Source organism: Vigna angularis, chromosome 8, assembly GCF_016808095.1.
Source record: "Vigna angularis cultivar LongXiaoDou No.4 chromosome 8, ASM1680809v1, whole genome shotgun sequence".
Taxonomy (NCBI): domain Eukaryota; kingdom Viridiplantae; phylum Streptophyta; class Magnoliopsida; order Fabales; family Fabaceae; genus Vigna; species Vigna angularis.
Window position 1 is genome coordinate 25369979 of NC_068977.1, and position 27722 is coordinate 25397700.

At 36.1% G+C, this 27722-nt stretch overlaps 1 pseudogene; it reads left to right on the plus strand.

Moving 5' to 3' along the window:
* Positions 1–1768: 1768 nt before the first annotated feature.
* LOC128193778 (uncharacterized) lies at positions 1769–26031 on the plus strand (annotated as a pseudogene).
* Positions 26032–27722: the final 1691 nt, after the last annotated feature.

Here is a 27722-nt window from a genome sequence, read left to right on the forward strand (position 1 = left end):
AATTACATGGCATCAACAATGAAATTTAAATTAAATGAAATGTTATCCGTGTTATAGTATGAACACAAATTTGGTATTTGTAGAATAAATCAAATCTCGTGAGAAAAGTTTTAGGGCAATAATTCTATTCCAATCGATGGACTTATCCCAAGACTTGTGAAAAAGAAAAGTAACTTACACGAACTTGGAATTTTTAGATTAAACAACAATTTTATATAAAAAATAACCCATCAAATATTTCCTTAACAAAAACTAATGAAGAAAATAAATGAAAGTAATAATCTAAATTATTACAACCAAAACTGAATTAGCTATTTTTTATGTTCACAATGTTATCACACTCTTTGAAAGTGTAACGACAAAAAAAATAAAATAAAAATCACATAAATTGAAGTAACTGTTTTAAAATGTCCATATAGTGTCAAATATCCTAGTTGATTTCATGTTCTGCAATAATTAATGTATATAACGTCGTTCTCGAAGCAGCCTTAACCTTTTCTTGGATTGTCCTTCTCTCCATGTTTCTCTGCCTTGATTTAGAGCCTCTTTTAATGTCTTTTTATCTTGATCAAACTTTTTTCATGTCTTAAGAAAGTCATTTGGTCGATTTCTCTTATCGATCCTAAAACATATATTTTTCACATTTTGCCTAACAATTGCCTAACAATTGGCTTATTGATTTCTTTGATTTAATTGTTTTCTTTATACTTGATAACAGTTATACCGTTCGATCTCACTAACCTGTACCGCTCGGTTGTATTGATTTAGTTCACAAGTCACTTGACCAATCGTTCCATCTTGTGCTGATTCTCTACACTGTTCGGTCTAGCTAACGTGAACCGATCGGTTGTATTAATTCAGTTCACAAGTCATTTGACCGATCGTTCCATCTTGTGCTGATTCTCTACACTGTTTGGTCTAGCTAACATGAACCGATCGGTTGTATTGATTCAGTTCACAAGTCACTTGACCGATCGTTCCATCTTGTGCTGATTCTCTACACTATTCGGTCTAGCTAACGTGAACCAATCGGTTGTATTGATTCAGTTCACAAGTCACTTGACCGATCATTCCATCTTGTGCTGATTCTCTACATCATTCGGTCTAGCTAACGTGAACCGATCGGTTGTATTGATTCGGTATACAAGTCACTATACTCTGCTCGGTCTCTCCTAACTAGACCGTTCGGTCTATTGTTTGACCTGCTTTTTCAATTATTCTGTTTTCTCTATTATTCTGTTATTGTCTCATTCTCTATATATTTCTTCACTTGTACCGTTTTGATGATCATCAATAAACTTCTCTTTTTTCTCTGCCACCTTTTCTCTGGCTTCTCTATTCTCTTTTCTCTTCCCTTTAGCTTTTTCTTTTCATTACTGTATTGAAAATCTATGATGGTATTAGAAAAAATTTCTGATGCTTTCTGATTTCTGCACCACTATTCTTGTTTCTTTTCCCTGTAATGGCTACCATTGACACACATCCACCTATCTCTGACCCTACACATTCATATCTTTATCTTCATCCAAATGAAAACCCAACCATATCCCTCGTTTCTCCCGTTCTTAATACTGCAAACTATCATTCATGGAGCAAATCTTTTGTCACAGCTCTTTCTGCAAAGAACAAGGTAGAATTTTTTCTTGGATCAGCCCCTCAACCCACCAAGACTAATGTTTCGTTTCCGGCCTGGTTTCGGTGCAACAACATGGTAGTTTCCTAGCTCCTGCATTCTATCTCTACTGACATTCGTGAAAGCATTATTTGGATGGATCACGCTCTCGATATATGGAATGATCTGAAGAACCGCTTTGCTCAAGGTGATCTTGCCAGGATATCCATTATACAACTGGAAGCCGCTACATTGTCCCAAGGCGAGCTTTCTATTACAGAATTTTTCACGAAACTTAGAGTTCTCTGGGATGAGATAGATAGCTTCCGCCCAGATCCTGTCTGTACTTGCAAGCCCAAATGTTCTTGTGCAGTTTCTTCAATTCTTTCCCAGCCAAAACATGAAGATCGTGCCATGCAACTTTTACGAGGTCTAAATGATCATTATACTAATATACAATCTCATGTTCTTCTTCTTGACCCTATTCCTCCCATTTCAAAAAATTTTTCTCTTGTTATTCAACAAGAACGCCAATTAATGACTGATCATATTACTACATCTGTTAAAGCTACTTCTTTGTCTAATTTCTCTTCTTCAACGAATGCTTCTACTTCTGTCACTTGCACCTACTGCAATCAGGTCGGCCACCAAGAAAATACTTGTTTTAAAAAAACATGGTTTCCCTAGTCATGATAACCGGAATGTCAAAACCACAAATAACAACACTCATAAGGTCTGCACATATTGCCACAAAACTGGACATACAATAGATGTTTGCTTCAAGAAACACGGTTATCCTCCTGGTCACAAGTTTTCCAACAACAAACCCGACCAAATTCACAATGTTATTTCATCTTCTTATGCTGATAGTCAACCGAACCCTCTTCTGCCGAACGACTTGGACCAAGAACGCCCTTCTGCCAAGACCGTTCAACTCACGCCTCAACAATATCAAGTTCTTGCTCAGTTGTTCAAACAATCTGAGTCCAACATTTCTAATGTGCACATTAACCAAGTTGGAACAGTTTCTACAAACACTTCTCCAGGTAATATTGTTTCGATTTTTCAAGTGCACTATGGTAATATCTGGCTACTTGATTCTGGTGCACTGATCACGTTTGTATTTCTTTAAAATCTTTTACTTCTTATCAAAAGATTACTCCCATTCTAATAACTTTACCTAATGGCAAAGTTACACATGCTCATTACAAGGGTATCGTTCGGTTAAACACTAAAATCAATCTTTCTAATGTGCTATATGTTCCTAATTTTTCATTCAACCTTATCTCTGTTTCACAACTTATAGCAAAACTAAACTGTCAACTAATTTTTCCCCTTCTAGCTGCATTGTGCAGGACATACAAAATCAAGAGAAGATTGGTTTGATTAGACATCACAATGGCTTATATCTCTTTGACTCATCTGCTTGTACAAATAACACTAATTGTAGTCCTGTAATTTGCTCTGTTCAGCATCCAAATTTATGGCATGCTCGTCTTGGACATCTATCATATGCTAGGTTACAATTTTTGCAAACCAAACATGCTTACATAAAAAATAATGATGCTTAAATTCCTTGTGATGCTTGCCATAGGGCCAAACAAAAGAAACTTCCTTATACTACTAGCACATCTCATTCACTAAGTTCTTTTGATTTATTGCACATTGACATATGGGGACCCACTACTGCTTCCATGAATGGTTTTAAATACATGCTAACCATCATTGATGATTTCTCTCATTATACTTGGATTGTACCTATGTTAGATAAATCTTTTGTCTAAACCCACATACTCAATTTCCTTTGCTATATAGAAAATCAATTCAATAAAAAGGTTAAAACTATACGCACTGACAATGGTGTTGAATTCATTATGCATGATCTTTTCTCAAGCAAAGGCATTAATCATCAAACTACTTGTGTGGAAACCCCTGAACAAAATGGAGTGGTTGAACGTAAACATCAACGCATCTTAAATATTACTCGTGCATTACTTTTTCACTCACATCTGCAAATTGCTTTCTGGTGTTATGCAGCTCAACATGTTGTTTTTTTGATAAATCAGATGCCTACACCTGTCCTACAGAATGATACACCTCATGAACGACTTCATGGATCTCCTTGTGATCTCTCAATGTTACGTGTTTTTGGCTGTCTTTGCTATGCCAACACCATTACTGGTCACAGAAAGAAGTTTGATGATCGTGTTGTCCTTGGTATTTTCTTAGGTTTTAAACAACACACAAAAGGTTACCTATTTCTAAATCTCAAAAATCACAAGGTTGACATATCCCGTAATGTTGTTTTTCATGAAAATGTTTTTCCCTATCATCATACTCATAAAACCGACAACTCTTTATCTTTACCATTGCCAATTCATTACACAAATAATTATGATGATCTTTAACCGTTCGGTTCTACCAATACTAATACTTCGTCGATCATTCCTTACACTAATGATACTCTTCATAGCACATCCACATATATCACTCAAGTAGATGACACTGGTAGTGATACCTCTGCTAGTATAAGACGATCCTCTAGATCTTGTAAGATCCCTGCTTATTTAAAAGATTTCAAACTAACAGCGTTGTTCGGTATCCCATTACAGATTACCTTAGATATGCTCGATTCTCTACTCATTTCAAGCATACTATTTTATCTATTTCGTCCAATGTTGAACCAACATGTTATTCTGCTGCTTCCAAACAACCCCAATGGGTTACAGCCATGCGTGCCGAGCTTGATGCCCTGCAGGCTAACAACACTTGGGAGCTTACGACTCTACCCCCTAACAAAACAACTTTTGGTTGTCATTGGGTTTACAAAATCAAATACAATTATGATGGATCTGTGGAACGCTACAAAGCTCGTTTGGTCGCCAAAGGATATAACCAGATTGAAGGACTGGATTATTTAGATACCTTCGCACCCGTCGCAAAACTCACTACCGTTTGACTTCTTTTTGCCATAGCTGCATCTCAATGCTGGTCACTCAAACAATTGGATGTTAATAATGCTTTCTTACATAGTGATCTTCATGCAAATGTTTATATGAAAGTCCCTCCTGGACTTACTACTTCAACCAAAAATCAGGTTTGTAAACTTCTAATCTACTGGACATTAGAATTTTCTCCTGTCGTAAGAATATTCCAGATTATAGAAAAAAAAGATACAAACGGTAACGTTTATTTTGGTAAAGTTATGGTATGTGTCTTTTGGTACTATATAACTCTATTTAGTTAGAGAGGACAAATTAACTCATATATATAAAAATGGGTATTGTTCAAATTTATGGAAAATACCTTAATTGATCAAACATGATCATGGGAAATATAGTTTTCGATTTTGCAAAATTGAGTTTGGAAATAAGAATATGATTACTTTATCTTGGTCCTTTTAACTATCTTCGTCCTTTTAACTATCTTCTTTTAAATTCCTGTAAAATGAAAAATAGTAATAATGAAAAATAGTATAACAACGAAAACTAGTAACAATGAAAACTTAGACATGGGAATGTCATATAGAAATTGAATTCCTTTGTTGATTACGCATCTTGGACTTAACTGCATTCATGTTCTAACTTTTTGCCTTCTGATTTTATATTCAAATAATTACATGCTACGTTAAATGAGGCAATCGTATCACGCCTCTAGTTTCTAGATGGGTTTCCCATCTATAGAACAAAATGGGTTTTGTAAAAGAATTGATTCCCTATGTATTGTCTGTATTTATTGTGAAGTTCATGCCCTGTTCTTGTTCCAGGTGGATTTGATCTACCAATGGAGGAATTTGATATAGTAATACCTTTTTCCTTATAGCACCATATCTTACGCATGCATATAATGTGACAATGCAGTGAAAGAAGTCGTGCTTTGTTGCAAGTGCTGCATATATTCATTTAAAGCATCTTCACTTTTCCAAGTACACCAGGAACCTCTCACCAGCAAGCAGGTCTATTTTACTATCTGGTCCAGCAGGTATAGTATGATAGAATTTAACATTAACGTTGTTCTGCTGAATTTTGTTTTTTAATTCCAGATTGGTTTGACTAAGGCTATTTATGTATAAATTTTTGAAGAATCTTACGAGCAAGCCCTTACCAGAGCTTTAGCTCATTACTCTGAATCAAAGTTGCTGTTATTAGATATTACTGACTTCTCTGTGAAGGTAATTTTTCATTGCTTCTCATATTTGCTTTAGCTGGTCATTTACATATATTCTTATTTTATATGTTTTTTCCTTGAACAGTTGCAAAATAAATTTGGATGTTCCCGAAAGATACTGGTGAGTTCACCATGCTCAATTCTCTGTCATTCTTGACATGATGAAATTGCAACTTCTGCAAGGTTCATTTTATATTTATGTACTTTTCAGTACATGGTGATATTTTCTTGACTTATTTGCTTATGTTATTATAGTCTTTAAAAAGGTCAATATCGGAGGTAACTTGGAGCGAATGTCAGGTTTGTTTAGTTCCTTTCCTATGCTTTCTTCACAAGGAGAAACAAGAGGTATATGGCGATATGGATTCATAGAACGACCGACTAGAATGAGCTGCGGACAATACCATCAGACACTATCCTATCAATATTAATTGATCGCATTGCCATGAAAATGGGAGTCAAAGAGGCCAGGCGACCTCCATCAATAGGAACCCCTAAAAGTTGCTCCTAACGAAGATTACGCGTAAGAATTACTTAACATGAAATGGACTGTGATTGGATTGTAATTAAGATTCTACTAATCACAAAATCATCTCAAAACCTATAAAAAGAGATCGAAAATAAGAAGGTAGGTGATTACATTTATTACAAGTTTAAGATTTTACTGTCACCTTCGACCTGATTAACTAACTTGAGTGTTCGAGTGTGTTTGACAATTACATCAGGACAGTTTGGAACGTGAACAAAGAAGGATTTTGGTTAAGAGCATTCATAACTACCTAAAATGACTTGGAGAAAAGTGTAAAAGAGAAAAATGTAAAAGTGTGATTTGTGAAGATTCTCCACCGTATACCCGAAACAAGTACTAAGGAAATAAAAGTCAATGTTCAAAGTATAATTTGTTTTATTTTATAATTACCTTTTATAGAGTTTAGTAGTTAAAGATTCAAGATATGAAAGATTTTACAATGCATGTATTGCTTTGACATATGGTAATAGGTTTTGTTTTTAACGTTATTATAACGAACAGTGATCATAGTTCAGACATTGCAAACGGATATGAATACTCCATATTATCTCTTCTCATTTTTTTAGATACCTGTATTGGCTGTAATATTTATGTTGCTAACTTAATATATATAACTATTGCATCATTGATTTTGATTGGTACTTTCTTTTGAAGGAATTGTGCGTCAACAAAGCAGTGCTGCTGAAAGTTTCAATCCTCCAAAGCTTAGGAGGAATACTTCTGCTACATCTGATATAAGTAGCACTACTTCCCAGGGTGGTCCAACACTTCCAGGTTATACTTTAGAAATATAGATTACCTTAATAAACAATAATGAAGATGCTAATCCAGCTAAACGATTAATGTGAATATCTACTTTGAATTCAGTTGTGTAATCCGTAAGCTTCTTTTTAACACACTGCTGTATATAGTAAATCAACCTGTCAATCTGTTTGTTCATCTGCGAAGAGAAGGGTGCAGATACTATTTCCAAGGATGTTTATAGAAGTTTTGAATGAGTGCTAACAAGAACTAATATGATATATGAATATCCATGTTATGAATGCTCTTTGTGCAAGTACTTTACAAGATGATTTAATTACTGAAAGTTCATTTTAAAACTGTCTAGTGACAACCTTTATAGGCAACATTTCCATAAGACCATAGTCATATATCACGAATTTTCATTACAGAGTTTTCACTCTAATAACAAGATCGCTTTCCTTTTTTCAGCTTTTGGTTTCTATCACAGAAACTAGTTCCATCAATTTATACATAAGGGATGTTGAGAAGCTCGTTCTTCAATCAAGGTTATATAATTTACTTCAAAAAAATGATAAAGAAACTATCAGGCTCGGTGTTGATACTTGGGTCCCAGATATTAGATTCAGATGACGATTGCAAAGAAGTTGATGAAAGGCTCACTGCGCTATTCCCCTACAACATTGAAATCAAAGCTCCTGAAGATGAAACTCATTCTGGCAATTGGAAAGGATCACTGGAAGAGGATATGAAAGCTATTCAGTTCCAAGATAACAGAAACCACATTGCTAAAGTACTAGCAGCAAATGACATTGAATGTGATGACTTGAACGCAATCTGCCATTCAGATACTATCGTACTCGACAATTATATTGAAGAAATTTTAGCATATGCAATATCTTACCATTTGATGAATACCAAGGATCCAGAATACCAAAATGAAAAGCTAGTTATATCAACCAATTGGTAAATATGATGGAAGAGCGGCTCCGAGAAGTGATTGAAGCCGCGATGCCTACTCCTCGAAGCTTCCTCGACGAAGAAAGATGCAGCGGAATGATGAAAATAACGACGAGAACACGAGATCGAAGACTGATTTGAAGGAAACCGAGAGAAAAGCTCGAAACAGAGAATCAACTCGATAGAACCCTAGAAGAAGAAGAAATCCTATTCTGGACCGATTGACCGGTGTAAATCAAAGTTGAATTCGGTGGAAAAGGTTTCTAATGGTGAAAATAAGGTTTTAATCAGTGAAATTCAAAGGAAAAGGCAAAGGATGGAAGATGTGAGGAGAAACGCGAGATCGAGTGGCTAGCAAAGATGAAACGAATGATAATGATGCAAACCTAGGAGGAAGAACGGTTGGAGACGAGGAGAATGACAGATCTGTGATGGACATTGGCTGGCGACGAGGCGCTCTAGAGAGAAATGCTCTCGGTTGCGCGAAGGAGGAATGAGATGTGGTTTCTGATGCGCGAGATGGAGAAACCAAATGAAGATGTGGTGGAATGGTGCGCGAGACAAAGGAGGACGCGTGGCAAAGAAGTGTTGACGCCACTATGTTGAAGTGGATTAGAGTAATGGTAATGGTGTATGATGAGAGAAAAGCGCAGTGGAATGGAAAATGAAACTGAGAGAGTGTCCTTCGAAGGTGGCCAAAGGAGGTTTTTTGGACTCTCGTCATTTTTAAGAGAGAATTATTTCTAAAGGTCAGAAAATTAAATTCTCATTAGGCACAAAAATCCCAAATACATTAATGAGATGAATATTTATAGTAACTCGTGCTTCCAAGAAAGCTAAAATGCATATACAATAAAATATAAAAATATAAAAAGAGAACATTGAAGAAGGTACATCAGACAGGATTCCATCGTACCCTCCTTAAAAAGAAGATTTGTTCTCAAATATGACAATTGTCTTATGAAGAAGCTCCATACAGTCTTGAGAGCATGACCATCTTGGAGTGGCCTTATTATTTTATGTCCACTTTTCTTCAATTAATATCAAATCAAGAAAAAAATTTTCTATAAAAACAAGTGAATAAGAACTTCTAATATTTTGTTTTATCACCTTTGAAAATTTTAGAAGTCCAAATTCAATTTTATCTTGAATTACTTTCTTTTTTAAAGATAACAATAACTCAAAATTTGAATTGCTATATTTGTAAAAAATATTCATAGAATATAGAATGGCAATTTGTTTGGAAGAGAAATTAACATTTGAAGAATAAACAATCATTGGAAAAGAAATAAAGATTGAAAAACCTTCCCTTTTAGGTTCCATAGGAATTGCCTTGAGTAGCAATTGCTCCTCTCCATAGGAATTCTCTCTTCTTTTCTTCTTCTCTCTTCCTCTCTTCTTCTCTTCTCTCATTTTCTTCTATCTCTTTCTTTTCTTGTTCTTTCCTCTCTATATCTTTTTTTCTTTTTCTTTTCTCTCTTCTTCTTCTCTTTTTCTTTTTCTTCTTCTCTCTTCTCTTCTTATTTTCTTTCTTCCTCTTCTTTTCTCTCAATCTCTCTTTCTCTTTTCTTATCCTTGAGTTCTTTAAGTCTTGCCCCAAATTCTAGTTCTCTACGAAGAAACCCATTATCATTTAAACTCTCAAGAAATAATTTTCCATCATCAATGCAATCTTTAATTAGTTCTAGGTTTCTTTTAATGCTTGAGGGCACAAACTTTCTTCTCATGCAAGCTTTTAAATCATGCCAATCACGAATGGGGGACTTTCTACCTTAACTAACATGATATTGTCTTTCATCCGACCACTGACTTGCATGCTCTTCTAACTTAGAGAGATATATGCTAAGGACATAAGATTCATTCTCTCTATAAAACCAAGAATTTATTTTATCAATTTCTTTTTCCAAGCTAGGTATGTTAATGCACCTATGTCTTTACCAAATAATGGAAGATTCCTAGCTTGATTAAACATCTCATCACAATTTTCTATCCTAGAAGACCTAGACGACCTATATGAACTATAACAAGACATCTTTATTTTTAATAGTTTTCTTAATTTAAAAGGTTAAAAGCTTCCACTTAGACAAGTCCCAGGTAAGAGAGGTGAGCCAAAGAGCTGCTTAAATACCAAGTCTTTCCTTGCCAAAAATGTCTTATGTTACTAACTATTTTCCCCTTAAACTAAAATCACCTTTAGAAACAAAGTACATGACTCACAAACAAACACAATTAAAAGACTAGACTCCTCGGACTCTAATGTGAGAAGGCTTAGAGTTTAATCCCTTTTAGCCTAATCACCCCTAAACGTAAACACAATTCAAAAATTCAAGCAATCAAGAAAGTTGCCAAGAGCACCAAGGACTCTTCCAAATACTTGGACTTTTACAAAACAAAGTTAAAGCTAACAGTAGACTAACACAAGCCTATTGCACAACACATTGAATCAAAACAAGTACAAAAGAACTTAATCTTATGCTACGGTCTTGTTCATCCTTGTGCATAAATCTCGTGCTCAACTTGGTGCTTCTGGGATCAATTCTCTTGATTTCTCATGATCAATTCAATCCTACAAAGGCAAATGCAGAGCTGCAATTAAAATTCCTTTAGCTAGAACAAATTGCACAATGAAAACACATAACAGTAAGAACTTCCCTTTTATTCTTTGACCTTCACATGTGCACTTGTTGATCCTAGTAGCTAATAGAATTAGTTTTGCTCTCCAAGGACAAACTGCAATCAAATATTCACACTCAATTCAGCAGAGCAACCATCAATGCTATCAATTTCAAGCTAAGACGGAGACAACTAAATAATCAAGAGGTAAGAAAGCTAAGCAACTCCCCTAATTAAATGGTTGGTCTTGCTTGTTCCAAGCTCTATACTGAGATTCTGCTGCTTAAAACTCTTGACTCCAAATATTTATCAACTCCGCACACAACAACACACCTATTCTACATTTTCTCCCTACACTGATTCAGTTCAGATGTGCTCAAAGAAATTACACCAATTCCAGCAAAATACACAAGGACATGGATATTAACCCATATGCAATGGGTGTAATTCAAAGCTGAACTAAACTAATTTAAACAACCATCCAATTCTAATTTAAAATCTGATCAATCTAATGCAATGCAGAAACAATTCCAATTCATAATAGTATTTGTAATTCCTAACTTATTTACCAAATTCAACTAGATCTTAGCAAATCAAATTTAGCTTTCATATTCATATATTAACAATGACTTCAACCAGCAATTGAAAGATAAAGAATGATTGCAAGAACAACTTAAAACAATCTGATTCAGAATTTACAAACACAAGAACGCATTATTCGTGATTATGGAAAAATCAGATTTATCTCTTGATCAAATGGTTGTATCCCAACTTAACCAATTTCACTTTCCTGCACAAGTAAACAGTCAGCACACAGATAAGTACACAATGAAATTCTCTATTTCAAATTGCCAAGGAGTTCGGCCAAGTCAGCCTTACAAAGCTCACAACACTCAGACTTTTCTTTAAAAAATTTATACACATAAATGAAAGATTTGGAAGGGAGATTCTCCCTTGGCAGTTCAAAGCTGGAGAATCTGTCAGACCACCACCACCTAAGATGCTACCAAGCACATAAACCTTCTTTCAAATTCCAGAAACCAAAGTATAAAAGCTTCTTAATCAAGAATGGCTACGCTAAGGCAAAGTCAGAGATCAGAACAGGACAACCACAAAGTAATGATAGCACAATAGAGCAACTGACTCGAGATCAGCTCTAGACCATATTACAAAAGCAAACAAAAGCTCAATTAAAGAACAACAAATTAGAGTTCACATATGAAGTAGACAAAACTAAGACAGCCAACAGTTGACAAACAAGAAACAAAGTTATTTAAGAAGAAGGCACACAAACTGAACATACCAAAGGATTTAGAACAAATTCATAAAACAAGAAACAGAAACAAGTTGTAATATCATCAAAATTTTAAGCTTAAAGCAATTGAATGAAACTATTTAATGAAATGTCTAATAAAGAACAACAATTTTCTGGTGCATCAGATTTCAGAAAAGTTAATTGCACAAGTCTTTCAACTTTTTATAACTATGTAAATGTTTCTTTTGTCAATTGTTTTTTTTTATATGAAAACATAATGACCAAGCTTTTGCTGCAATGACAACTCAATTTCACATGCATCAGTCACAGATTTCAGAAAAGGCAACCAACTAGCAACTTGTGAATAAAAATGCAAAAAATTTGGTGGTTTAAAGAGTGAAAATGCTTAGGGCAGCTATAACTCGTGGTTTCTTTGCATCACTAGTTTCAAATAACTAAAACAAACTTGTTTGTAAAGCAAATAGATGCAGAAACGCACTATCTCATAATTTGACTTAGTCAGCCCACAAATCACTCAATGTAAGCAACTCAACCACTCAAATTTTGACTCAATGAAATCAAATAGCTTTATCAGCTAACTAAACTCAAAAACAACAATTAAAGTTTGAACAACACACTATGAAGTTAATGCAAGATGTCCAGTGATACGACTGTCGCGGTCATACAAATTTTATACAACAAAATTAATGCAGTACAGTGCTAGGAAGTGACTCCTAGGTCGTCTCTCGAGGACCAAATTTGGTGGTTCAGTCTCAGATCTAACACGAAGGGGGGGGGGGGGGGGGGTTGTGGATGTTTTGTGCGGTAATTAAAATTAAAAGTGAAAATTAAACACAACTGAATTTAAAAACACTGAAATAAATTTCAAAGACTGTAAAACCAAACGGTAAATATGCAGAAACGGTAAAATTTAACAGTAAAAATAACAGCATTTTCAAAATAAAATTTATCAAACATTCAACATTAAATTAAAATGACTGGAAAGTGAAGATAAAAATCAAATGATAAAACTGTTTCAATAACACAATACACCTTCAGAAATAAAAAAAACTACATTGCACTGTTGGAAAATAAAAATTAAGAGAGTTTGCTACTAGAAATGGAAAAGGAAAAAAAAGCCTCTTCCAAACCGTGAGTTTTACTAACTACTCCTGAAATCTAATACTAAATTCTACTCGGGGTTGTTCCTTGTTCCTTCTCTGCCTGCTGCTTCATTTTATAGCCAAAGCTCAGAACAACTCCCATAGGATGCTCTCTCATTCAACTTGGTTCCTTGCACAAATTTCTGAGCAATAGCTTCTTGCCCGTGAGAAAAAAAGGTGAGGGCCCCTTCATTTTTTTTGCACCTACTCTTGTCATCTTGTTCACCACTTTGCCGTGAACATTCTTCTTTTACGAAAATGGTTTTCATGGCTCCCATTCCAAGTTGTGGGCTCCTTTCTCCATTCATTCTACTTCCATCAGATCGTGTTTGTGGCTGCTCAAAGCTGGATGTCTTTCTTTGCTGGGGAACGCGAAGATAGCTGGACGTGGAGGTGGTGTTGTTGCAGCTGTCCGAGAGCTTCTCTTCCGTGTGCGTGATGGTGCTGGAGCTGGACCAGCTACTGCTTCTCCCATTGTGCTCCTCCTTCAAACGTTGCCGCCCTTGCTGCCAAGACCGTGAAGCACCTTGCTGCTGGATGCTTGAAATTGCTGTCATGGCTTTGCTGGACCATGACACCTCTTCTCCTCCACATAGTGGACGTCAAAGTGCTAGCCCTTCATGTGTGCATGCAGCGGTTGCTTCCCTTCTTCCAGCTCTACTCTCATGTGCTCACCAAAGCTACGTCTTAATTGATTCTCCATGCTCATAGTGCAGCCATGGGCTTCAAAAACTGCTGGACTGGGAAACTGGGAGAGGCGGCTGGAGCTTGAAGCTTGCTGGACTACACCCAAGCGCTGCTGCTTCTGCTTCTTGCCATGACCGTGGCTGCTTCTGGATGAGAGGTCGTTGCTGCCGGATTCCTTCAACGTGGCCCTTCTTCTTCATGAGAATATTATTTTCTAAGTGATGAACGGATCTTGGCCGTGAGCTTCCTGGTGGCTGCTGGTAGATACTGGATTGGCTCCTTTGGACGTGCTGGACTTCAGGTGCTACTGGTCCGTGGATTTCTTTCTCTGTTGCCAGCTGCTGGATGCATTGAAGGACCGAAAACTGCTTCTATTTTTGGTGGACAATCCATTCACTTCTTCCCAGCTGGAGTAAGAACGTGCACACCAATACTTTTCATTTTTGGAAGACGTAACAGTACCCCTTTTTTGAATGTAGATTGATTTCATTTAAGTGGTGGTTGTTGTTCTCTTTCCGTGTAGATGTTTCTCTTCTCAAATGAAAAAAAAATCATTTTCCAAGTGATGGATGGACCCCATAGGTTGAAACATGTTCCTTGTGATTTTCTCCAATTGCTTAGTCACGTTCCAGCTGCCAAAATAAGTTGTCCTATGTGTAATGGAAAATCTGCACATTAGCCAAAGTGAATGGACTGTAACACCACTTTTATTAATTCAATAAAAATTTAGCACTTCATTTTGGAGTTCCTCCCAACTAAACCGTGACTTTCAATAGGTGGTGGCTCCCACTTTCTAAGAAATTTCTCCATTTTGTCTTAGGCCGTGAATATTTTTCCAGAACAGCCTCCACTATAATGTTGTCTCCACAATATTAAAATAAAGGAAACATTGGTTGCCACTTCCAACGTACACACTCAATCATGGCCGTGAGATGCATTAGGAAACCATCAAAGAATTAAGTTGCTCTCTTCTACTCATTTAGCCAATTCGGTGCTCTTTCAAGTGTTCCAAAATATTATTCAATATTTTCCCTGCAATTACTTATACAAATAATTAGCTCAGATAATTCAAATTAGTTAAAATAAGAATTACTGGTTAATTTAAGCACAATTAGTAAAAACGGGAAAATACTTGACAATTAAGCACAATTCCCTGATTAATTTTAGCACAATAAACTAAGTGAAATGTAAAAAATATTGATTCATCAAAATAGACCACACTTAGTCTTTTGCACTCCTGGGCAAAATTAAGACTGAAATCAGGGAATGGTTCAAAGGACTTTCAGGTCGGTGACACAAAACTCAGCAGACAGAAAAATAAAAATTCGCAAGAAAAATAAAAAGAATTTACATAGTTCTCAAGAATTCTGGGTAACGAAAAGAAATAGAAATTATCCAACACAAATCAATTAAAGCAGATACTTATAGAAATCTTCCAAGCAATTCAATACACGGAAAAATAATCAATCAGCTTAAGAGGTGATTTAAAAATAACAAAACCTCACAGATGCACTCACAGTGTTTCTCTCAAGTGTTTAAGGTAAATCAATGTCACTCAATGCACTCAAGAAAGCAAACACAAGTAGACTTGGCAAGCTTCTAATATCAATACTTAAAACATATGCATGTTCAGATCTAAAGGTCTTTCAGGGTTGTAATGGGGCCAAGGACAGGGGAGGATAAATTTGGATAAGTAGCTATAGCTCAGAAGAAATAGAGGTGCACTAGGAAAAAATGTAAACACAGTGAAATCTCACCGAAACCTCTAATTCAATCCTCTTCTCGACTCCATTATTCACAAAAATTATTTTTCAATTTTTTTTTCTTTTTCTCATCATTTTTTCTCATCCTGTCTTCTTGCTTTTTTTTTTTTTTTTATCACACAACAGGATATAAATTATCATTTCAAAACATGATGAGGAACCAACTAGCCAATTCATCAGAATTCCCAAGGAGACCACACTTATTCACAAAATACTTCTATAGCTCCAGACTTTCCTAAGGTTAAGGTAATCATTTATTTTTCACTTAGGATCAGTGTACGAGCTTCAACACAAAGAAATATATACAGTATAGGCTCAAAGGGGTTATCAAAGGATAATAACAAGGTAGGCTTATTTGGCTAAAGAGGCTCAAGAACAAAAATGCCTTTATCACGTCTGAACATGCATATCAATCAAGTATATCAAAAAGAATCAAGCCAAGGCATATGTGCAAGCAATCAAGATACATATCACACACAAGAAAGAAAATTAAGTGGCTCAAATCTCACACAGGGTATTCGTCACAATCAAATCAACCTCTCAAACGTATAATCATCTTTCCAGGTAGAGAAAAGCAAGGATTACAATCTATAAGTAGTAAGTAAGTGAAGGAAAAATCTACAACTTAGATAATCCAGAAATCAAGAGAAAAATGTAAAATTTATTGCACACAAAACTGGATAAAAATAACTTAAAATAGAAAAAATTTAACACTCAAAAACAAAAAATGTAACACACAAACAAAACAAAGAAAATTCAGAATCTCTCCCAATAAATAGACCACACTTAAATCACACAATGTCCTCAGTGTGTTACAAACATGTCATCAGCAATCAAAACAGTAAACATATCATGGACAAGTGCAATAAAAGTAAGAAAAATGGAAGAAATTTTCAGTAACATCCATCAATAGATGTTATCAATGACATCCATCAGCAGATGTCTAAATCACCTAGCATCCATCAGTAGATGCTAAATTTTATTTCAGTTTTTTTTTTTTTTTTTTTTTTTTTTTTTTTTTTTTTTTGAAAAAGGAGAAGACCGGCACTGTGACAATAGTTTCGGTGGCAATGACCGGAACTGTTGCTACAGTGGAAAGAAATCTGGCTATAAATAGGCCGCTCCTCCGCGTCGAGCGCCATTTCTAACTTCCCCACTCTCTCCCTAACTCTCTCTCTACTCCTCTCTACTCCTCTCTCTACTCCTCTCTCTTCTCCTCTGAGCGTCTGGAGCCTGCGCGGAGCCTCTGCCACCGCGCCTTCTGAAGAGTCTGAGATCAGCGAGGAGCTCCTCTGCCAGCCTACTACTCCAGGTAAGTCATCTGCACCTAGATCTACCTTTCTTTCTGCTTTCATTTACATTTTTCTTTCTTCTTGCACTTTCTCAGCTTTTCTCACCCTCTCCCTTTTCCTGCTTTCTTGTATATTTTTTTTTCTTTCTTTTCTGCAATACTTGTCCTCTCCCCCTGCCCGATCTATCTTCTTTCTTCTCCTTTTCAATTTTTTTTTTCATTTTTCTGAAACTTAAAACACTTAAACGCATAAAACATAACTGTCAAAAACGTAAGGGGTATATAGGCTGGAAACCAGACGTTAATCTCCCTTCGATTGAAGGTATTGCAGAGACAATCGGGTAGAACAACGCCACGTACCCCACTAAAAAAAAATAAAACACAGAAACTTAATATACAAGAACAATATGGACAAGGACAACTGGACAACTGGACGTAGATCCGTTTAGGACCCTTTTGCAAGGACCGTGAAACAGATCTGAGACCAAATACAGAAACAATCAAAGACAGACAGGACAAATAAATCTATAAGGAAACAAGAACAAATAAAGAAAACACTCAACTAAGAATCTAATTTATTTATGCTTTTTTGCTTTTTTTTTCTTTTTATATTTTTTTTTTATGTTTAAGAAAACTAGCAGAGGAAAGATGACGAGCGAGATGGAATCAGAGAGATACACCAGTCAGCGGTGGCGTCCTACCGAAGATCAGACCCAGATGATGACCAGAATCTACAACTTTGGGGTCACACACCCAAGCCGAGCGCAAGTCGTCGAGATCACGTCTCGACTAAGGACCTTCGGAGATGCCAGCGAATACAACGTGCACTGGTGGTTCAACAACCACGGCAATCGGGTCAGGCGCTGGCAAGCAGAGATAGACCCCACTGGCACTCAGTTTTCACAACTGCCGCTATATATGTACGGTAAGACTCTGATCAAATCTCCATTTTTATTGATTTTTTCCTTTCCTCTACTATTATTAACACAATTTTTTTTTTGTTGAAAGAATACGACTGGGTGATAATGAGGGCACCGAGGCTGCTGAATCTGTTTCCCGTTCCGATCATCATTGACGATGATAGAGATGAGAGACAAATCCCTCCACCCATGCTTCTCACATTCCGAACCAGAGCTCCCTCAACGGAGCTCTCCCTTAGACCACCACAACCAGCTCGAGAATTCTTCCAGTTTTAGTGTTTTATGTTTTTTTTTTTTTATATGTTTTTGCTGGCCGAGTGTGGCCAGAATAAGGGCTGTAATATGAACACTTATATTTTTGTTGTTTTTGTTTTTTATGTTTTTATTTATTATGGTGTGTAATATTAACGATCAGAAATGATCGAACAACTTTATTTATGTTTTTATGTATTTTATTTTAATTATCAATGTAAGACAGAATGTTTTCTGCAAATTTGGTAAGTTTCAATAAATGCACTCAGATAGTTTCTCTGCTCAAACTTCACCTCTGCCCCATTACTACAACTTGTATTTTTATTTTTTTTATATTTTTTTTTATTTTTTAACAAAAACTAAATAAATAAATAAAAAAAACAGAACACACATTAACGAAACAAAAGACCTAATACATAATTAAACTATAAAAGCGGATAAAACACATATGTCAAAAACAGCAAACAAAGAACATATTTACAAAACATACATTAACAAAATAACAGACTTGAAACAAAACACAAATTTTTTTTTTTTTTTAAAGATAATAATTCGTAAACTAAGAAATAAATACACATATTAGAATAAAGATTTGATACGCTTAAAACAAAATATTTTATCACAAAGATTTTTTTTTTTTTTTAAATTTTTTTTTTTTTAAGATAACAATTCGAAAACTAAAAAGAAAAGGTAAAACAAACTTAAAAGAAAAACAAAATGCAGACTCTTCCCCAGACCACACTTAAACTACAATGTCCTAAACGTGTTCTAAGCATAAGATCATCAATTAAAACACTAAACAGATAAAGGACAAATGCAATAAAAGTAGGAAAACGGGGAAGAAAGAAAAAGAAAACTCCTCTGGTCAGGGTGGCAGTTGCCAATTTTGGATTTGTAGGGAGATGTTCTTCTCTTCAGGATCCAGCATTAAATTGTTGAGGACGAACTGCTTCATCCTCCAAATCTGATCAAGCAGGGAAATATCCTCCACCGCCGGATCTAAGCAGCAAATATTGTTTCTGAGCAGATTCAGTAGGTGCCTTTTGATCTTCGAACTGTTGTATGTACTGGCACCTTTGTCTTCCAGCGTGGGTGCATGCTGATCAAATTTATATGTACCTCCTGCAATATGGTTAGTGCAAAATGGTTCCACAGAAATATCATGCAGGGGTATAACACCCAATCCCAATTCATCATACTGAGCCTTAGATACAACCTCATAACATGAATCCGTTTCAAATGTACAAACAATATCTATAACAGGTTCAGATTCATGTTCAGTGCATGGAGAACAAATATTTGGATCTGATAACACAAAATTATTCTCATCATGCATAGAGGGAAAATTAAAATCATGCTCAGCAACAATATAATTATCCGCATACATATCAACAGCATAATTATTAACATAATCATGAATAGCATAATCATACTGAGGTATGCTTACCTCCACTTCCTTGAAGATTGGTAAAGTAGTGGAGGATGAAAGTAGTCTACGTGTCTCAACATTACTGCTTATTCTTGCCTGGGTCTCAAAATGTTCGTCAGCCTCTTCAGGTGCAAGAGTGGGAACATAAGATGATGTGAAAGTAGGTGGTGTAGTGAACACGTGACTCTGGTTCTCATCTCCTATGTTGATGGCCATCTGCCCCATTTGATCACTCAAAATCTGCATGGCAGCTTGAGTTTCCTGTTGAATCTTCATGCTTTCTTGCTTGAACTGAATGCTCTGCATGGTCATCTGCTCTAATAACTCCTTCAATGTAGGTTCAGAAGTTGAAGGCTGAGGAGTTGTTTGGGCAGAAGCATTATACTGCTGACTCTGATATTGCTGGACTGGTGGAGGCATGAAAGGACTCTGGAATGGTGGTTCTTGATAATGATCTTGTGGGGCATCGTACCATTCGTTGTTAAGATTGTTCCACTCAGGATCGTTGATGTATCCATACTGCTCAGGGGAGAATTTGCTCACAAACTGAAGCTCAAGATATCCCCAATCGGTAACGGATCCTAGAGGAAGAGAGTCTTGCCAATCCTTAGCTGCTCCTTGTAATGAGTGCGGAAATGCCCTCAAGAAAATGTGATCAAGAGGGACATGTGGAGGCTTCATTGAAGAGCAAATGTTGTGGAACTCCTCCAAATGTCTATGTGGGCATTCTCCAGCAAAACCATGAAACTTAGGGAGCAGATATATCAGTCCAGTGCTAAGAACACAATAAAAATCATCCTTTGTAGGTGGGACCGGCTCACGAGGAGTGAGCTCAAGAAATTGAGGATGATCCATATTTTTCTCAGTATTAAAATCAGCACAAAAATCAGAGTAATATGCAGAAAGAGAATCATAATTACAGGCACTCGCAGAATAAGCACTATTCACATAATTAAAATAGGTAGACATGAAAAATAAAAATAAAAACTAAAAACTAAAAATTACGAAACAGATAGAACAAAACACATTTATACATGCTACAAGCACACACAAGACAGAACATCAATAGTAAAAAATTTTAATTAAAATTTTTCTTTTTGTTTTTTTTAATTTTTTTTTTAATAATTTTTTTTTAATTACAACTAAATACAGCACATAGCACAATTAAACACATATATACACAATATATATTAACACAATAAAAATCTAAAAAAAAAAAAAAAAAAAAAAACCTAGAACTGAAGTGACAACGCCGCCAAAATTTGCTGAAGGTGTCGTTGTCGCCTACAAAAATATACAAGACAAAACACACAAAACAAACATATTAACAGAACAAAACTTTATACAACAAAAATCTAAAACCAAACCTCCATTGGTCCCCGGCAATGGCGCCAAAATTTGATACGACTGTCGCGGTCATACAAATTTTATACAACAAAATTAATGCAGTACAGTGCTAGGAAGTGACTCCTAGGTCGTCTCTCGAGGACCAAATTTGGTGGTTCAGTCTCAGATCTAACACGCAGGGGGGGTTGTGGATGTTTTGTGCGGTAATTAAAATTAAAAGTGAAAATTAAACACAACTGAATTTAAAAACACTGAAATAAATTTCAAAGACTATAAAACCAAACGGTAAATATGCAGAAACGGTAAAATTTAACAGTAAAAATAACAGCATTTTCAAAATAAAATTTATCAAACATTCAACATTAAATTAAAATGACTGGAAAGTGAAGATAAAAATCAAATGATAAAACTGTTTCAATAACACAATACACCTTCAGAAATAAAAAAAACTACATTGCACTGTTGGAAAATAAAAATTAAGAGAGTTTGCTACTAGAAATGGAAAAGGAAAAAAAAAGCCTCTTCCAAACCGTGAGTTTTACTAACTACTCCTGAAATCTAATACTAAATTCTACTCGGGGTTGTTCCTTGTTCCTTCTCTGCCTGCTGCTTCATTTTATAGCCAAAGCTCAGAACAACTCCCATAGGATGCTCTCTCATTCAACTTGGTTCCTTGCACAAATTTCTGAGCAATAGCTTCTTGCCCGTGAGAAAAAAAGGTGAGGGCCCCTTCATTTTTTTTGCACCTACTCTTGTCATCTTGTTCACCACTTTGCCGTGAACATTCTTCTTTTACGAAAATGGTTTTCATGGCTCCCATTCCAAGTTGTGGGCTCCTTTCTCCATTCATTCTACTTCCATCAGATCGTGTTTGTGGCTGCTCAAAGCTGGATGTCTTTCTTTGCTGGGGAACGCGAAGATAGCTGGACGTGGAGGTGGTGTTGTTGCAGCTGTCCGAGAGCTTCTCTTCCGTGTGCGTGATGGTGCTGGAGCTGGACCAGCTACTGCTTCTCCCATTGTGCTCCTCCTTCAAACGTTGCCGCCCTTGCTGCCAAGACCGTGAAGCACCTTGCTGCTGGATGCTTGAAATTGCTGTCATGGCTTTGCTGGACCATGACACCTCTTCTCCTCCACATAGTGGACGTCAAAGTGCTAGCCCTTCATGTGTGCATGCAGCGGTTGCTTCCCTTCTTCCAGCTCTACTCTCATGTGCTCACCAAAGCTACGTCTTAATTGATTCTCCATGCTCATAGTGCAGCCATGGGCTTCAAAAACTGCTGGACTGGGAAACTGGGAGAGGCGGCTGGAGCTTGAAGCTTGCTGGACTACACCCAAGCGCTGCTGCTTCTGCTTCTTGCCATGACCGTGGCTGCTTCTGGATGAGAGGTCGTTGCTGCCGGATTCCTTCAACGTGGCCCTTCTTCTTCATGAGAATATTATTTTCTAAGTGATGAACGGATCTTGGTCGTGAGCTTCCTGGTGGCTGCTGGTAGATACTGGATTGGCTCCTTTGGACGTGCTGGACTTCAGGTGCTACTGGTCCGTGGATTTCTTTCTCTGTTGCCAGCTGCTGGATGCATTGAAGGACCGAAAACTGCTTCTATTTTTGGTGGACAATCCATTCACTTCTTCCCAGCTGGAGTAAGAACGTGCACACCAATACTTTTCATTTTTGGAAGACGTAACAGTACCCCTTTTTTGAATGTAGATTGATTTCATTTAAGTGGTGGTTGTTGTTCTCTTTCCGTGTAGATGTTTCTCTTCTCAAATGAAAAAAAAATCATTTTCCAAGTGATGGATGGACCCCATAGGTTGAAACATGTTCCTTGTGATTTTCTCCAATTGCTTAGTCACGTTCCAGCTGCCAAAATAAGTTGTCCTATGTGTAATGGAAAATCTGCACATTAGCCAAAGTGAATGGACTGTAACACCACTTTTATTAATTCAATAAAAATTTAGCACTTCATTTTGGAGTTCCTCCCAACTAAACCGTGACTTTCAATAGGTGGTGGCTCCCACTTTCTAAGAAATTTCTCCATTTTGTCTTAGGCCGTGAATATTTTTCCAGAACAGCCTCCACTATAATGTTGTCTCCACAATATTAAAATAAAGGAAACATTGGTTGCCACTTCCAACGTACACACTCAATCATGGCCGTGAGATGCATTAGGAAACCATCAAAGAATTAAGTTGCTCTCTTCTACTCATTTAGCCAATTCGGTGCTCTTTCAAGTGTTCCAAAATATTATTCAATATTTTCCCTGCAATTACTTATACAAATAATTAGCTCAGATAATTCAAATTAGTTAAAATAAGAATTACTGGTTAATTTAAGCACAATTAGTAAAAACGGGAAAATACTTGACAATTAAGCACAATTCCCTGATTAATTTTAGCACAATAAACTAAGTGAAATGTAAAAAATATTGATTCATCATCCAGCAAGGATCTATATGCTAGACCAGATTCAAAACACAAAGAAAATAGACTCAAGCAAAGTAATGCAGATCAACCAATTGCAAATGAGACTCTATTGGAGTTTTCTTAGTACAATCAAGCTTTGCCAAAGCAATTCATTGCTTATATGGTTTGCACATGGTATTGGCTCAATGAATAAGATGCATCTCAATACCAAATTCTCAGTCAAGTGCAGAAATAACCAGAAACAAATTAGGCACCAAATTAGTGTTGTAAACCAATGCAAAGCTACATCTGATGTCAAATACCAAGCACCCGAGCTCTTAATGAATTTTTCATTGCTCATATGGTGTGCTAATTTTGATCAAATAGCCAAAATGCAACAAAAACCTTAAGAACATATTACAATTGAATTAAAGGACAAAATAAGCAAATTAAAAAAATGACTCAACACAACAAAAATAGATTTAAAAATTAAAAGACTCAAACAACAGAAATCACCGAATAAAAATGAAATAAGACTCAATATAATGACTCAAAGTCACTGAACAAGCACACACAATTATAGAATCCTAAACACTGAGATTTGAATCTCAAAGTGAGAAGACAGAATCAATAACTCGAACAGAGAAGACGAAACTAACAAAAACAAGGAAAATAGATAACGTGATATTAATCGAAACAATGCGGAAATGAAAAGAAACATCACAAGATACTCAGAGTCAAAATCAAAACAAAATGAATAGAAGATGACATAAAACAGAAACGCCAATCAAATGAAAACAAAAATCGAAACAGAAAGATACTTATCTTTGAAGTGTGCTCGACCTTGCTTTGAATACCAACTGATGGAAGAGCGGCTCTGAGAAGTGACCACAGCCGCGATGCGTACTCCTTGAAGCTTCCTCGACGAAGAAAGACACAGTGGAATGATGAAAATGACAACGAGAACACGAGATTGAAGACTGATTTGAAGGAAACCGAGAGAAAAGCTCGAAACAGACAATAAACTCGATAGAAACCCTAGAAGAAGAAGGAATCCTATTCTTGACCGATTGATCGGTGTAAATCAAAGTTGAATTCAGTGGAAAAGATTTCTAGTGATGAAAATATGGTTTTAATTAGTGAAATTCAAAGGAAAAGGCAAAGGATGGAAGATGTGAGGAGAAACGCGAGATCGAGTGGCTAGAAAGGATGAAACAAATTAGATCTGTGATGGACATTGGCTAGCGACGAGGCGTTTAGAGAGATATGCTCTCGATTGCGCGAAGTAGGAATGAGATGTGGTTTCTGATGTGCGAGATGGAGAAATCAAATGAAGATGTAGCATAGCGGTGCACGAGACAAAGGAGGAGCGTGGCAAAGAAGTGTTGACGCCCCTATGCTGAAGAGGATTGGAGTAGTGGTGATGGTGTGTGATGAGAGAGAAGCACAGTGGAATGGAAAACGAAACTGAGAGAGTATGCTTGGAAGGGGGCTAGAGGAGGTCTCTTGGAGTCTCTAACCTGACTTTAGAGAATTATTTCTGAAGGTCAGGAAATAAAAATTCTTATTAAGCTCAAAAGTCCCAAATATATTAGTAGAGATGGGTATTTATAGTAACTCATGCTCCAAAAAAGCTAAAATACATATACAATAAAATGTAAAAATACAAAAAGAAAACACTGAAGAAGGTACATGAGGCAGGATTCTATCAAATATCTTGTCAAATGACTGTAAGCAATTGATTACATGAAATTTTTTGTAGTAACTGATCTTGGATGTGGCAGTTTGTCCCATGGATTGAGTCTGTTACAGGAAGGCAAGAGTAGTGGGAATCTGAAGACTAATGAATCTAACAAGGTATGCTTTTTTATAGTTATTTATGGCAGCAAGAATAGCAGGAAAATCTAAGGAAAAAATAATGATAGTTAGTGAGTACCATTGTATATATTCAGTTTTTTTAAAATTTTATTTTATTTTATTTTATTGTCGTATTTCTCTGTAACATTAGGAAAATGTTGGGGAAGATGTTGTTGGTGCAAAGAATGAAGTTAAGAGTGACAATCAAGCACCTGAAAACAAGAGAGAGACAGAGAAATCCATCCCGGTAACAAAGAAAGAAGATGAAAATCCTACACCTTCAAAGGCGGTAAGATCAATTTTCTGAGCACCTTAAGCTGAAAAAAACTTCTCACCCTATCAAATCCTACTCATGTAATAGAAAAAAAGAACAAGAAATGAATAGGATCCTTATACATGACTATAGTCATTTGATGGTTTCAACATGGACAATTGATACACTATAATCAACAATTTACTAGTCATCTAGATGGAGGCTGGTTATCTAACTTCTAAAAATAGTATCTTCTTCAAGTCTATTTTCTTTTACTCCCTATATGATTTTGTGTTCTTATATACTAATTGCTTGTTTGCAGGAAGCTCCTGACAACGAGTTCGAGAAGCGCATAAGACCAGAGATTATCCGAGCAAATGAAATAGGGGTTACATTTGCAGATATTGGTGCATTGGATGAGATCAAAGAATCACTTCAAGAGCTGGTAATGCTTCCCCTTAGAAGGCCTGACCTCTTCAAAGGTGGACTTCTAAAGCCGTGTAGAGGTATAATATTGCTTTTTGGGCCTCCTGGTACTGGGAAAACAATGCTAGCAAAAGCCATTGCAAATGAAGCTGGTGCAAGTTTCAGTAATGTCTCAATGTCCACTATTACATCAAAAAGGTTGGAGAAGATGAAAAAAATGTCCGAGCTCTATTCACACTAGCAGCTAAGGTTGCCCCAACAATCATCTTTGTTGACGAGGTCGACAGCATGCTTGGACAGAGGACTAGAGTGGGAGAGCATGAGGCCATGAGGAATAGGAATATTTTACACCAAACCTTTTAGGTATGTTGTATCATATATGATAAGAATTTTAAGACATTAGAATTTTGTAAATTGGTTGTGAAACTGTATTGCTCATATAGTTTGGTTCAATTATTTATGTGAATTGTGTCTTAGTGAATGTTTCATATTTACGTGAATTGTCTATGGGAATTCTGGGATGATGTCACAAAAATCATAGAACCTATTACTATACTCTTAGTATACTACATTAGAAATGATTGTCCTTTCTTCCTAAAGATTTGAATGTATAAAGATAAAATCCATTAAAGTTATTTGTTGTAACTTTCTCCTTAAAGATTTAAATATATAAAGATGTTTCAGTTGATGGAATTGAGGTTATAAATCTTCTAATTTATGTTCGTCTAACTGTTTGTCTTGATACTATTAGTCATTCACTCTATTTGATTGTATTGGGATGTTACTGTTAACACTTCTTAGTATTTGAAGGAATGCAACAGAGAAATGTAGCAAAGTATATGTAACAAGAGAAGGAGAGAAACGAGCATTCTTTTCTCATTAACAAACAAAGTATATATGTACAATAGAAACACAGTTACAAAACAGTTAATACCGTTTTAGAGAGTTTTGCTTTTATCTACAACACACCCCTCTAAAACTAAACTCTCTAAAGATTTAATTCCAAGAGAATCCTCAACTTCTCAAACTTGTTTTGCCTTAAAGCCTTGGTAAAAATGTCTGCAACCTGTTCTTCTATGGGACAATACACCAATTCCAACTTCCCTTTGCTAACTTGATCTCTTAAATAGTGAAACTTGGTCTCTATATGCTTGCTTCTACCGTGAGAGACAGTTTTTTGATAAGCTGATTGTTGATCTGTTGTCCACCAATAACCGTAATGGCTTACTGTATTCGATTTTCAATTCATCTAGAATCACTTCAAGCCATGCGCATTGGCAGGCAGTCTCTGCAGAGGCTATGTATTCCGCTTCATAGGATGAGAGTGCAACAACGTTTTGCTTCTTTGAGCACCAAGAAATCGATGCCCCCATATACTTAAACAAGTAACCATAAGTGCTCTTCCTATCCACCTGATCACCACTCCAATTTGAGTCACGCCATGCTTTCAAAATTCCACCTGTGTTGTTAGTCTTCTTAGGAAAGAGAAGACTGAAATTTGGAGTGACAACTCTGACAAGAACCTGGAACTGAAGTGACAACTCCGCCAAAATTTGCTGAAGGTGTCGTTGTCGCCTACAAAAATATGAAACACGAAACACACAAAACACACATATTAACAGAACAAATATTAACAGAACAAAAATCTAAAACTAAACCTCCATTGGTCCCCGGCAGCGGCGCCATTTTTTGATGAGAGGGTCGCACCTCACACAAAATTTGAGCAGAAAAGAATGCAGTATAGACTAGGAAGTGACTCCTAGGTCCTCTCTCAAGGACCAAATTGTGTGGTTCAGTCTCAGATTTTTTTACACGAAGGGGGGGGTTGTTTGTGATTTTTGGTTTTGTGCGGAAAATAAAATTTACAACTGGAATTTAAATAAAACAGAATTAAAAATACTGAAATAAATTTTAATGGTGGTAAAAACTGAACGGTAAAAGACGGTAAAAATGGAACAGTAAATATGCAGAAACGGTAAAATTTATCGATGCATAAAACAATAAACGGTAAAATAAAAGAGACAGTAAAAATAAAAGCACTTGACTGAAAATGA